At 40.3% G+C, this 14,463-nt stretch overlaps 3 pseudogenes across 3 annotated transcripts in view; 1 reads left to right on the forward strand and 2 right to left on the reverse strand.

Annotated features, from left to right (window-relative positions):
- The window catches only part of LOC110056676 (retinol dehydrogenase 7-like), a 3,954-nt pseudogene extending 2,335 nt beyond the window's left edge, over positions 1-1,619 (forward strand). Inside the window, exons 2-3 of the transcript XR_016207819.1 lie at positions 1-381; positions 723-1,619. The exon at positions 1-381 is cut by the window's left edge and continues 41 nt beyond it. The product of XR_016207819.1 is annotated as a retinol dehydrogenase 7-like (transcript). The remainder of the gene's footprint in view (positions 382-722) is intronic.
- A 4-nt stretch (positions 1,620-1,623) lies between these two features.
- On the reverse strand, positions 1,624-12,920 carry LOC149111392 (eukaryotic translation initiation factor 5-like; annotated as a pseudogene). The gene is made up of 10 exons (XR_016207821.1): positions 12,788-12,920; positions 6,777-7,056; positions 5,734-5,815; positions 5,120-5,292; positions 4,693-4,863; positions 4,447-4,533; positions 3,759-3,920; positions 3,364-3,525; positions 2,538-2,705; positions 1,624-2,198 (listed from the first exon to the last, which is right to left on the reverse strand). The product of XR_016207821.1 is annotated as a eukaryotic translation initiation factor 5-like (transcript).
- On the reverse strand, positions 7,792-12,090 carry LOC149111393 (uncharacterized; annotated as a pseudogene). The gene is made up of 2 exons (XR_016207818.1): positions 9,469-12,090; positions 7,792-9,180 (listed from the first exon to the last, which is right to left on the reverse strand). The product of XR_016207818.1 is annotated as an uncharacterized LOC149111393 (transcript).
- Positions 12,921-14,463: the final 1,543 nt, after the last annotated feature.

Consider the following 14,463-nt stretch of genomic DNA (forward strand, 5'->3'; position numbering starts at 1 on the left):
AGGACCAATTGAATGGCAGACTGTGGAAGAAATGAAGAGAATTGTTGATGTTAATGTTTAGGGGATGGTATCTATCACCAAAGCATTTTTGCCGCTGCTCAAAAGCACCATGGGACGTGTTTTCAATGTTGCGAGTTCTTCAGGAAGTCGCCACACCAGATGTCGCAGCCTATTGCATATCCAAATATGGTGTAAAAGCCTTTTCTGATTCACTCCGCATTGAAATGCGGCATTTTGGAGTCACAGTTCATATCACTGGGCCAGGCAATTTTAAAATGAACTTTACTTCTGCTGACAAGCATGTCCAGCATCTTGATCAATTGTGGAAAAACCTTGATGTTGACACCAAAGAATGTTATGGAATCAAGCTTTATGAGCAAGGTAAAAATCCAAGTGTTTACACAGCTTAATCCAAACACGAGAGTGCTCACAAAACCTCAAAGGTCTCAATGAAATTACGGGGCTGTTTCTTTGAGAAAAACCAGGATTGGATTCTTTAAAAATCCAAAAATGGATATTGCCTTTCCTTACTAAACAGATTCATCAAAGATCGCTTGGATCGTGGGGCATCAAGGCAACCAAAGAATCCACTCTGGACTGGGTTGTACTTTCTATTTCAATTGTTAAATTTGCTCTAAATCAGTTAAGGGATGTTGCTTGAAGTAGTCAAACAAAGTATGAATCTTGGCCTTAATACTGTGTTTGTTCTTGTCTGTTCCTAGCCAAAGGTATTGCAAATACCATTGGATGGATTGGATCACAGCATATTTACAAGGTGGTGGATGCTATGGTTCATGCAGTAACATCCACCCAACCCAAGTTGCAGTATGTCATAGGATGGGACCATGAGATTGTCTGGAGGACACTTTTGTATCTACCATGCGAAATACAAGATTTAGCATATTTTAGTCATCCAAAACCCAAAGGAATTCGTGACCATAACTAATGCTCACTAGTCCATTGCAGGGTAACGCCCCACTCCAACCAATTATGGTACTTGTATCCGTGGGTGGTAATGTGTTTTGTCCAAGAACACAACACAGTGACCCTGGCCAAGGTTCAGACTTAGACTGCCCACCACTCTGCTCCTATCACTCAATAAATATCTGCAAGTGTTTAGCAAAATGACTTGTACTTTTTTTAGGTTTCTTTCTCCAACCTACTTTGTAATACTGTAGTCTGTAGAACAGGTTTTCAACAATATACTTGACTATTGTTGCGTGTGGAGTATGGTTTCCTAATATTCAAAGCCTTCAAATAGTAACCATCCACTATAATGGACACAACAGTAATTGGAACATTAAACATCATCTATTTTGCTGGTTGCTGGCTGATTTTAGACTAAGCAAAAAGCACCCCTACGCACCTGTCACAAGGTCTTAAAAAGAAACAACTGCCTCTTCCAGGAATTTATGCTTGCCCTTTTCTTAAGTTTCTTTATCTTTTTTGTCACATATTTCTTGTTTTTGGATGTGGGAGATGTTGAAATGCCGGTGAGAAGTTGCTCAAGTTGTAATTGCTAACCCCTGGGTTACACATACCATAACAATTAACCAGACTGTATTTACTACTTTCCGAAATTTGGCGTTCAAAAAACAAATTAAAACAAACTTTGATAACTGGTGGTTTTGTGAAATTACTTTATTGCCCTCTGTTAAGCTTAACTGAAACCAACACTCCAAAACACAAACAAATGCTTTGTAATTCAATGGAAAATCAAATATCCTCTGTGCAACCTTTCTTGTGAACAATGAACTGCTTAAACGTCTTCCATGACACTCCTTTTCATGCAAAAGTTATGTCAACATATCAATTTATAATCAGTACCAAACTTATTTTAAGGCACAGTTCCCACTGGGAAAAAGAGCAAGTAGTACACATATTCAAACGTAAACAAATTTAAAGTTATTTTTCTGCAAGGGTAAGTAATAATTAAACTAAGTTTTATCCCTCTTCAGTCCTTGGAGGAACAGTTAAATAGCATCGATGTCCAAGTCATCCTCCTCTTCATGGGCAGCTGCATTGTCAACATGAGCCTTCAGCTGCTGGGCCTTGGTGTCGTAAACCACTTCAACCTCCTCTTCTTCCTCCTCATCACTAGACTCTTCCTCCTCTGCCTCTTTCAGCCACTTGATGAAAGGAGCCACCTTCTCATGGATCTGAGAGCACACTTCCTTAGTCACATACTTTTTAGAAACCTGACAAAAACCAAACAGAACATGACATAGTTTTAATGCTTGAGAATGATAAACAAGCGATCCAAAACATTACTCAGATCTCTCCAGCTACAACTGAAAATCACTAGTTTACATTGTAGTTTGAAATTTTTCAAGTTGAATCTAAGATGCCTTTAAGTAAGAGAACAATCAAGAGCACACAGAGGGACATCTCTTTATTCTGCAGGACTGGCAAGGATGTGAGCTCAACTTAAGACAAAATACAGTGCAAACACAAACACAACACAAATCTTATTCTGCCAATCAAGAAAATAAAGAATCTTTTGATAGTTATAAAAATAAAATTGATTATCAATGTACCTTTTCACTCCACTGCAAGATCACTTCCTCCTCCAGCAGGTCATGGTCATAGAAAGCCTCTAAAATGTCAGCAGCCTTTGGCATTAACTCTGCAGGAAATGACTGTTCAACAAGCAACTCAAATGCACCCAGCAGATACTTCTGGGCCTTGTGGTTTCCATGAACAAACTGATTGTGAAATAACAAGAAAAGTTAAAAACAAAGCTGAAAAAGATACATAATAGTCTAGTTGAATAGTGTGGTGAAATTTTCTGTGTCACGTAGATTCTGCATTTGAACCTAGTGGTCCATTACGCAAGTGGTCATGTCTGGTTTCCACAGCAGGAGGTAACTAGATCTGGAGTATTCTACTCCCCCCGGCAGTATGCTAGTCCATCGCAACATTACATGTACCCCCAGCATTAAATTTGCCGATATTCAATTGTACCCTTGGATGGAGAGAGGCACCGAGAGAGTAAAACATCTTGCCCAAGAACACAATAAACTGGCGGCTGGATGGGTTGAACCTGAACCACTTGATATTTAGTCGAGCATGCTAGTCTCTGCCTCTGCAAATCCCACTTGCATTATTTATGTGCATGATAAACAAAGATGCATTTTAGGTGGTCTATTTGAGTGAAAAATTATCTGATAGTGAATAATCAAGACTGTGTGAGCAAACATCACACAGTATGTGATCATTGTGATTTCCATCTGGTTAAAAATCTCAACGAGAGGATTTCTTTCTGTTACTGATGCCAATGAAACAATTTGCATAAACCTTGAAATGTTTGAAATCTTGCATAGATGCCTACAATAAATTGAAAGGAGAGAAACAAACACTTACCCTCAGAAACAGAGCACGAAATTTTGGAATTTGGCTGACCATATTCTTGTCAAACAGTAACTGACTAAGTGCTCGGACTGCCTTGTCCTTAATGTCCAGCCTTTCTGCTTCTGCAACAATCTCTTTAACACTCTTTTCCAAAGAGTTTAATTCCTTCTTTTTCTATTCAGAAAAGATACAATGAGCTCAGATTTATTTAGATGGAATAATTTTGTAAATACAGAACTTTTCATTTGAAGAAGGGAAGTTTGAAACTAAGAATAAAATCAAATCTCACACAAACAATTCAGTACTGCACCATTATTTAATGCATGACCAGTTGCGAATGTCACCTTGTAAAATACTTAACTCAAAAGGAAGCCAAAGATAAGCATTATTATTTTAAGTACACATACCTTAACAAAACCACAAAACAGATTGAAGCGCTCTTTCTGTGGTTTTTCACTGTCAACAGTCAATGCCAATCCCTTGACTCCTGAAGGAAGGTTTTCTGTTCTCGCTTGAACAGCGGCATCACTCGTATCCTCACTCCAGTCATCATCTGCTGCTGCGACAGGCTGCAAATAACAAAATTGGCTCAATCAACTTTGACTAGCCTGTTGACTGATACCCAAGCTCAGTGACAAAGTCTTCACAGTGGTTTCCTCACATTTCTCCACGTAATATTTTGAAGAAATTGTAGTAATAAAGATAAAATCTCCTGGTTGATCACTGTAAATGCTTACAGTCCTGAGTGGATTGCCATTCAGGTAGCAATTAGGCTAAAAGTATTTCAAAATCAGTCTAACACAAGGCTCAAGACTGACTTGAAGTTGTTAATAAAATTATCTTATCATTGTCAGCCACCAATCAATAATATCAGATGAGTAGCAATATTCATGATCCAAATATAGACTTTCACCCATTCAAGCTCAGATGGGAACATATTAAAGCACACTGTCCAATCACTGCATTCTGATGCTTATAATATTACAAATGAAAAATGATGGTACTTGGCAGCATGCACTACTTCATTCATTACTTTGTAACATACATGTAACACAGCTACTGACCAGCATCAGGATTTATTTTAGCTTGACATACCTCTCTGTTAAAGTCAGGGTTTTCAATTCCATTTTCACCTGGCTACATAGGATTGTGAGTTGGGCTTGTGTCTCTGTAGAACAAAAACTACATTATTTTCTCACTGCAACAACTTGTTGCCCCCTCCTCCCAAGGAAAAATGCGTGAGATCATTATATCCTGTGCATACCCCACAAACTACCTTTCCCAAAAAACAGGGCTCCTGATTGGTGCAGCATGTTCATGTTGACAGCAACGAAACAGAACATTTCATGACCAAAGTGTCCGGTATGCTACTCACTTTTTTGAAGGTGTTCCCGACTCATTTGGAGGATTCTTGCAAATGAAGGTTATCAACCTATGCTGCATACTGATAACTCCACTATGTCCACAAGCTTTGCAGGACTGACCAATTCTTTCTCTCCGGGTTTCTACAGTCTAAAACAAAACAAATAATAGAATTAGAACTACATGTAGTCGAGCCTCAAAATTGACCCACACCAACTATTATTGTTTTTTCTTTCTTTTTAAGTTTCAGAACCATCTGTCAATTGACAGACATGAAGAAATACAGAGGTGCCATGTCCTATTTGCCAACTTTAAATGCAATATAGTTGTAACTCTTTAGCTGCATGATCAGGCAACGTCAGTACACAAGCATTCTTAACACTCTGAACAATGTAAAGAAGCATACCAAGACAGTTTCTGGATTGTCGCAATCTGGGCATAAAACAAACTTCTCAATAAAGCCATCAAGAATGTCCTGCAACTTTTCTGCATCATGTGATCCATTCACAATGTAACGTTCATTCTTTAAGTCAATCTGGGTTTGTGCACCCAGTTCACAACCAAAGTACTTGGTTGGATCTAAGAAAAGCAAAGTGATATCAGAGTTCTTCCATCACATCACAACTGGGTTTCTTCTCATTAATTTTACAGAACCCATATGATGAGAAAAAAACATAGGACAACAAAACGGAACATTTTCAATAATAAAAAACCTTTGGTTATCTCAGAACAGGGATGGGATCTGACTAAAGAACTGAAGAGCTGTATGCAATATTAAAACTAGTATTTTGTTACCCACTACCTATCTCCTTTAACCTTTACAATGTATGTTGCTTAAGGCCACAAAGAGTATTTTAAACTGGAAATAAAAATATTAAACCAATCATTCTGATAACATTTTATGGAGATATGTCATCTGCTCAAAGATATCTAACACAGATGGTAAACGCATATTTCCATGATGAAGGAAGCTGGTACAAGACATAACAAACACAGACATGCAACAAAAAGATTTCTTACATGCAGGTGGCCTCTGCAGTGCTTTGGCAATTTCCACCATATTGACAATAACTGTTTTGATTCCATTCCCTCTGCCCTCAACCTGAAAATTAAGAGAGGTTAAGTTGAAATATCTGTAACAAAATTTTGTCAGACTCTATGATATTACAATTTCTAACTTTGGTTACCTAGATATGGTGGAAAGTGAACAAAATAGCGTGGTACAAATATATGTTTTCCCCTTGGCAGTGGAAATTTGTTAAATGCAGATAAACAAACTCCATGAAGTGTAAGGTAGAACTTGAGAATTGCACACAATGCTGGAAATAACAGTCAGTTGTCAGACATGCCCCACCAAATTTTGTGAAACTGCCTGACTGTTACATTATGACCAGACACCATGACTGAGCACCAAAATGACTTAGATTTCGGCTAAAGATTTTGTAGGCCATGTTTGCTTTGGAAGATCTTAGAAATGACAAATCCATAGTTTTCTTTGCTTTAGTAGCCTCCCCTGACTTGCATAAAACATGCAATAAACATCTCACTTGAAAATTGCCTCACAAAGCATTGCTCAGCATACTTAAATGTACATCATGTATGCCTATTTTAATGTCTGTCCAAATTCAGAACACGACTGTCTGGCTGAAATAGAGATTTGTTCTGTTACAGTATATAATAAAAGTTATGTCCAACACTGATACATCTCCAAATGCTGACTTATTGTACTCTGTAAAATTTAGTCACCTGCAATAAGCTTGCGACAAGTCTATGACAAAATTGTATTTTTCAAACTCAAATCTACAACGTCGTTATCATTGCGATGTCAGCACAAAAAATTCTTTAGCATTTTGTAACTTGTTGCCAGATTTTTCAGCAATCACAACACTGAAAAAAGTTTGCAAGATGAGAGCAGCATCAACTATAGAGTCTAAGTTACATGTGACAAAGTTGCTGTCTTGATGAATGATCAGCCCTCAGACCAACATCATGTAACATGGTGCTCAAATGTAAGTGAAACAATCCAAGTGTGCAGTAGTTAAGTACTAAGTGTAAAGTGTTACCTTGGCTAGGAGTTTTGGCATCTTATAACGGTAAAACTGGTCGGTGTTCTTTCGGTTAACATTGACGAGAGCCATGATTGTTTACTTTTTATAAGCTTCCTCTTTGATAAACGCTTGTAGTGATTGCAGTTACTGCAATGATTTCTGCTTTGAATAATTTTCCCTGTTAAATTCATAAAAGTTCTATGTCTTGTCCGTATCGAGAAACAAGGGAGGCGTTGGAGCCCTGTTTTATTTTCTGTGTGAAAATGAATCTTGAGTCTGCTGAACTGAGTCCAACCTAGGGAACAAGAAGATCTTTCAGATCTTTTAACCGGGCTTTTAAAATTAAACTGTTTTCTTCGCACTACGGTCGCAATGCAGTGTACCTTCCAAAGCAGTCCTTGACGATTCATTGATTACTGCAGACACCACATCACTTAATCAACACAACCTTTATTATTGCACCATCAGTCGTAGTCGTTGTGAAATCTCCGATGACGTAATTACTTCCGGCAAATGGCATAACATAGGATCATGAGTGACCCGAAGAAAAAAAAAAACGAAACAAAAACCGTTTTTGAATCTATTTCCAGCAAATTTGGCATACCGGAAGCTGAGAAAATTACACTATTTCCGGCCATCATTTTTCAGCCCTTTTCGTCATATTCCTCTCTCGGGAGAGTTTTGTTAAGTTAGCGAATTAGTATGCAAGCCACCGTAATGGTGGTTGCCATCGGCGAAATGTTTATTTGCTCAAAAATTGCGGGTAAGTCTTACGGAGATGGAAGTCATGACATTTGCAAGGATACAGAAAGTAATTTGGGACCAGTTACTGGATAGACTGCTGCACTGGATAACGGACTGCAGCGCTTAGCCCAGCATTCTGCGAGCAATGAGACCCCGTTTGAGTTTATTAAAACCGAAAGGTACATATGTGAAATTAGACTAACAGAAGTACAGATAACGATAATGTGCCTGCTGCCCGTCAGGAAAAACCCCCTTTTTAGAGGAAACCTGAACCCTCCCGAATACCCCGAGGGTGAGGGGTGAGAAAGCCAGCAAATATAAGGTAACAAAGCAAATCATAACGACATTAATAAAAAATCTCGAAACGAAAGCAAGTTGGCAGCGACGTCAGCATAGAATGGCTCAAATCAGCAGAATCCCGCCCTTATAGTACTTGCGTCGCCATGAAAACTGTCAAAAAACCGGCGAACCGTGAAAACAACGATTTGCTGCTATTCTTCGAACCGCAGCAAATAATAAGTTTCCCCTATTCCCTCTAATAGACAACAAATAAAAACACAACTTGTCACTTGTTAAATAGGGGAACTGACTGCTGCACTGGATAGAAATACAAAGAACGGGAACGGGAATGTCAGTAAAATCAAATCAAATCCCCAGGGACTGGGAAACAAGTAAACGATTGTCGAGGGAATCCTCGACGTAGCCATCCTTAGCGGTCTCCGACTGCCACCTGCCATGTCGTTTCAAGCATCTATCGGGAACTTGAGCGTTAGCCGCTGAAGTTGCATCTCCCGCTCTAAATGAATGCAAACTAATGATATCCGTAGTGGGTACAAACTTACTTAGAAGGCCGACTACGGATTCTCTTGCACGAGTATAGCTAAGCGGTTTCACCTTCTCGATAACTTTATTTCCAGACCTGACCTTAACTAAGGGCTTAAACAAATAATCTGATGTCTTATGAGGTGTACTAATGCTTGGTAAAGCCATGTATATTTCCAAACTAAGAACAGGACAAAACACTTTGCCAGATCTGCTGATCACTACTTCATTGCCTTTTCGATATTGATCAGTCTTACTCTTGGTCACTTTGACAGTTAAGTGGGTTTCACTAATACTCATGTCTTGGATTGCAAGAGCTGCAAGTTCATTAAACCGAAAGAACCCTGCGAACAACAGTAAGACCATAGAAATTGTCTCTACGTATTGGTAGCTCCCTAGAATGCTCGTATTCAGCACAACATGCTGTAAGTGTTTCAGGAGAAATAGGTGACTTCTTTGTTACAGGTTTGGCATTTTCCCCTCTACTACATTTCTAACGAAAGGGCTAACCATAGGGTTGTGAACGCCAGCAATGTCGTGAATCCATTTTAAAGCGCAAAAATTAGTTTCTATCACGGAGGCAGAAACTTGCGAAGTAGACAAATAGCCAAAATACAAAGCGACATCAACAACAGTAACTAGAAAAAACGACTAAATTATTGTCGCGAGCGAACTTAATCCAACGATTTAAAGAACTAGCCTAGAGTGTAGTTAACAACTGTTCCACAAGCTTTTGAAGAAAGGGCTGTTTGCTTTAACGCTTCAAACAAGCGGGTGAGATGACTGTTTCCGTGGCCGGATCTTGTACGGTCATGAAGCTCCTTCCACGGGCCTTGATCGAGGAGGTTTAAACCTGTGAGAGACAGAGAGACTGTGCGTGATAAAGACAAGTATGAGATTAAAGACATCTCCGATGCTAATATTAGACTGCAAACATTTCCCTACTATGAATATTATAACACCACCTGTGAGTGTAGTGAACAATATTTAAGTGCCTGATGTTCAAAACCTCCTGTGGGTTCCTTAATAAATCACCTGCGGGTTCCTCGTTTACTTGCCACCTGTGGGCTGCAATTTTACTAATGCCGTAGGCGGCAAAGTTAAGGGTTTGTTTAACCTCGAATGTAATGTTCACACAAACCTTTTGTTGACAAGCAAAAACCTCTGTCACTGCTTCCCTGGGGAATAGACTGCCAGTTTATGTACAAATCTTTAAGTTTGAACTCGAGACGTTCACCATGGAACATGGAATTATAAGTCCTGCCCCTTGTCGTGGCGGCCGAGCTGAATTCTGGGACTCCAACCCAGTCCAAAACACATTTAGCTAAATGAACTCCATCTGGACATACACAGGGCCAAAACAAAGCGCCTTTCCACAGGGGTATTATTTAAGTCCCTTTTGCTTTGCAAAGCTTAAGGTATCGCCATACCCTAATTATCTGGCTTGGCGGGGGTACCAGCCAGTTGTTTTCCCCCTGCCAATTTTGGGTGAAAGCGTCCACGCCCTCACAGCCGGGATTCCAGAAGCGGGAATTAAATCTAAGACATATGGTGTTATACCAAGTTGCGAACCTGTCGACCGTAAAAGGGCCCCATAGAGTGCTGATCCACAGAAAAATATCTGGATTTATACCCCAATCATCAACGTCTGTAAGTTTGCTGAGGTAATCAGCCAACTGGTTCTGCTCCCGGGGTACTCAAACGGGAACAACCACAACGTGATTTCCAGCACACAAATAGACAATTTCTTCAACCAATGATTGAAGATCAGGTTTCGTGCTCCCTCAGTCAATAACACGAATGATGTTTCGATTGTCAGTATGCCATTGTACTTTATGCCCCCTAATGCTATGTCCAACGGACAATAACATATTGTGTACGGCTTTAAATTCTCGCCAAGTAGAGCTCTTTCCCTTTACGTTAGCTGCCCATTGTCCCTGACAGACCAGATTTTGTTCTGCGGAAACTACGTAAGTGCCAAAGCCCTGCTCGGATGCATCTGAATAAACCACGGAATCAAAAACATGAGGCTCGTCGAACAGCTTCTTGCCATTTAACTGGCCCACATTTTTATCCCAGAATTGTAGTTCTTCTCTAACCTTTGAGCAAGAGCAAAGAATAATGGCGTCTCACGATTGCCTAGTTTCTATTGCGAAATACATGTGTCTGGTGTACAAGTAAACGGCCGAACCAATGGCTTTTGACCTGGATATAATGCGGCCGGTAACCTGGGCTAGGAGTTTGGCTGAAACATTGTCAGTTCTTTGCAGAACTGATGAAAGGGATTCCTTTAGTTTTGACAACCTGGTTTCAATTACGTACAAACGGTTTTCTGACATATTGAAAACGTGACCAAACCAGGTCTGGGTGAGGGATGGTTCCCAAACACACTTGTTTTCACTGAGAACAAAGCCCAATTGGCCGAGATCTTCCTTGACTGCTTTGGCGTCAACAGTAGCGGACTCTTTGGAAGAGTTGCCGCCTAAACCATCGTCTAAAAACATGCAAATTCTTTTACCTGAACCCCTCCAATGACTTATCACAGGTTTTAAGAGTTTGGTGAATATGTAAGGCGCGGTGGACAAACCAAACGGTAACACGTTAAAAACGAAATAAGTCGCTTTACCCTGATAGGACCATTGGAATCCCAGGTACGTTCGATGGCTTTGGAAAATTTCAATGTGATGATAAGCACTCTTGATATCGAATGTATACAGATAATAACCTTCCCCTAGTAGATCCTGAGCTGTAGTAATGTCTTCACATTTAAATTTATACTTGAAAAGCTGGGGGTTAACATGCCGTAAATCGAGTACCAAACGTCTTTTCCCATCATCCCGGGTTGACACGGTGAGAGGATTCACTACCCATGGCTGGCTTTCAACGACAGAAATACACTGGGTGGCTAAGAGATCATTTAAGGCCTCCGTGACGAAGTCGTTATTATCTAAGGCGGATTTATTATTCCGCAAAACGCAAGACTCCGGAATAGTGTGTAATGGTATTTTCTAACCCTCTTTGATTACACTCAGAACCGCTTCAGTGGGCTCTAGTTCTTTCCACGCTAAAATATGTGTTTTAAGCCTCCCTCGAACGCTGTCTGGATGGCATTCCCGCTCTAGAAAATCTCCCTTCTCAACGGGTCTATTATCTATTTCAGAAACATGCTCAAAGGCATCATTGCTCCCCGATATGGATTCACTATCACATAAATCAATAAAATGATTACTTAACTTCTTTCCATCTGGTTGCGCCTATGCAACGACCAACAAAGGACATTCATTTCGCCAATGGCCTGGTTTACCACAGCTAAAACACGTGCCACGTTTCTGGGGAGTACCGCCTACAAATGGACTGATATTTCTTGTGCCACCCACGGACGGGGAAAAACGGGATGTGTAATTTCCTGATGGGAAAGCGAACGAGCTTTGTAATGGCGAAACGCTTGTGCTTCCCACTGCTCTCGTAGACTTGAATGACCAGGAGCGAGCCTTCGCAGCCTTGGAGGCGAGCGTTTCGGCAAGTTTTCTCTGAGCTTCTTTTTCCGCCTTTTTCATTTTCTTGGCGTCCTGGAAGAAAGCAATGTTGTCAGATGCAGGGATAGTCCAAAATTCTGTTATTATATTCTTTGTAAATCTGAAATTTCTCCATTTTGGTATTTCTTTCAAATATTTCTTGTATCTATTTGTTACTGTGCTAAAAGATATCATGTCTGATTTCCACATTTAAATTATGAAAACTTACATATAACTGCTGACTTTCACAAGTTATTTACCCAAAAACATCAAAATATAATTCCTGGACAGGTTGACAAGGGAGCATTCACAATCCATCCACATGTCCCAAGGTTTTATTATATATTTATTTAAAGTATACAAAACAAATTCAGTCTTGAAAGTGAAATCCATTTTATTTTATTCACTCTTCAGCCCATCCCCCTTTTTTTTCGTTTATTGTCGAATGCGTTTTCTTATTTTGGGTCGGTCGGTCGGAAAAGGACAAAAACAAAACAAAAATAAAATTGGAAAAGGAGTCTGGAGCTACGAGGCCCGGTACCTCAGCATAATATCCGTGGAGCCTGGAAACAACAAGGTGCCCGTCAGGAAAAACCCCCTTTTTAGAGGAAACCTGAACCCTCCCGAATGCAGAGCCAGGCACTTAACAAATACCCCGAGGGTGAGGGGTGACAAAGCCAGCAAATGTAAGGTAACAAAGTAAATCAAAACGACATTAATAAAAAATCTCGAAACGAAAGCAAGTTGGCAGCGATGTCAGCATAGAATGGCTCAAATCAGCAGAATCCCGCCCTTATAGTACCTGCGTCGCCATGTAGACTGTCAAAAACCGGCGAACCGTGAAAACAACGATTTGCTGCTATTCTTCGAACCGCAGCAAATAATAACTTGTTTGTCTTATACTAGCGAACTGTGGGGAGAAGCTACAAGAGGTTATATTCTTACCTTCGGAGCACAAAAAAGTCATACATTGCCTCGAGATGACGAAATCGTCCGAATCTCCTTGCACTGTAATTGCGCGTGAAAGACACGCACTTTTAGGGCAAAATTTAGGAAGAAGATCCTGAAAAACACACAGAAAACAGATTCCATAACATCTTGATACTACCAAGCGTAATTACATACACGTCTGACTCAAAATAGGGCTTTAAATGCTGAGATAAATCCCCCCTACTAGCCTGAGAACAATGAGAAAGAATTCAGCGTGATGCGCAGCATAAGGGTCTGTTTACACGGAGGGAGGGTTACCTTAGCAAACGGGTTAACTCTAGCTGGAGGGCAAAAGATAGCCCGGGTTTACAAGCAAAATTTCACAGGTAGGGTAACCCTACAGCCCGGGACAACGTTAATAATGCGCGGTTACACTCAAAGGGTTTTGGAAACAATTAGAAAGTTAACCCGGGTAGGCGGGTTAACCTTACCTGGAGTGTTTACAAGGGAAAAAGTTTACCCGCCTGCCAGGGTAACCCTAGCACGCAGATAGGGTAACCCGCCTACCCGGGTAACCCTAGCTGCCTTGTAAACACAACGACGAAAAAAAAGAGGAAATGTGTGAGTGCTAGGGTAACCCGCTTGCCAGGGTAACCCGCTTGCCAGGGTAACCCGCTTGCCAGGGTAACCCGCTTGCTAGGATAACCCTCTCTCCTTGTAAACAGGCCCTAAGATTCCTTTCCATTTTTAAAGTGTTTGGAGTCGTACATAGCATATACCAGTGTACAAAGTGGTTGGATGTCAAATGGAAATTATAAAGGCAAGGAGGAATAGAGCATTTTGGAATTGCCCTTTTCATGGTAAACTGTTCACCTCTGCATTGCGATGTAATCAAACTGAAATATACAAAATTGACTACAAAATTGCCCCAAATAGCCTCACACACTTATTGGATTATATTGTAATGCAATTAGAAAAGTTGCCTGTGAAAAAGGCTATTCTAAATGCATGGAGGTGGAGAGTCGAGAGGCAGGGGAAGGAGAAGGAACAATCTGGAATATTTCATTTTTAAAGGCATGGGATATTTATTGCTGTCAACCAGACATGGGCTTTGTATATGGCAGCTCAGAACCCGGGGCAGTACAGTGCAGTGTCAGTGCAGTGCAGTGCAATGCAGTGCAGTCAAAGCTGTTTTCTTCATTATTTTGGCTTCTTCTTGAATACTAAAGTTGGGTATTTGAGTTTAATTTATCAAGGAACAAGATATTTTGTTCAAAATATCTCAACTATCACCCGGCCTACCCGGTGACACTAGCTTGGCAAGCTTTGTTGTTTTGGCAACAAATTCAAAGCTCAGAGGCACAAATTTATTTCATGTTTCTTAAATCTGCAATGATTTCAGGCATTTAGTCTGTTTTTGTGAATATCAATGTGCTGTCCTGTGAGAAAAAAAGTCCATCAGAAATTCTTTTCCTGTGAAAATGCAAGTGACACGAAGACTGTACAGTGTTTTCTGCCTTTTTAATGCTGATTGGCTAATTCAAATTTCAGAGCCACTGGTCGGGTATGGAGTATTCAGTGGTTGAACCAGACCTTAAACTAGGGAGGTTGGGGAGGGGGGGGGGGGGGGTGGGTTTTTTTGCTTGCCCTAACAGCTTTTCTTCCTTCTGCAATATTCTTTTTTAAATTTT

This window comes from Orbicella faveolata, unplaced genomic scaffold (assembly GCF_042242905.1).
Source record: "Orbicella faveolata isolate gen_17 unplaced genomic scaffold, um_ofav_v1 contig_24, whole genome shotgun sequence".
Classification (NCBI taxonomy): Eukaryota; Metazoa; Cnidaria; class Anthozoa; order Scleractinia; family Merulinidae; genus Orbicella; species Orbicella faveolata.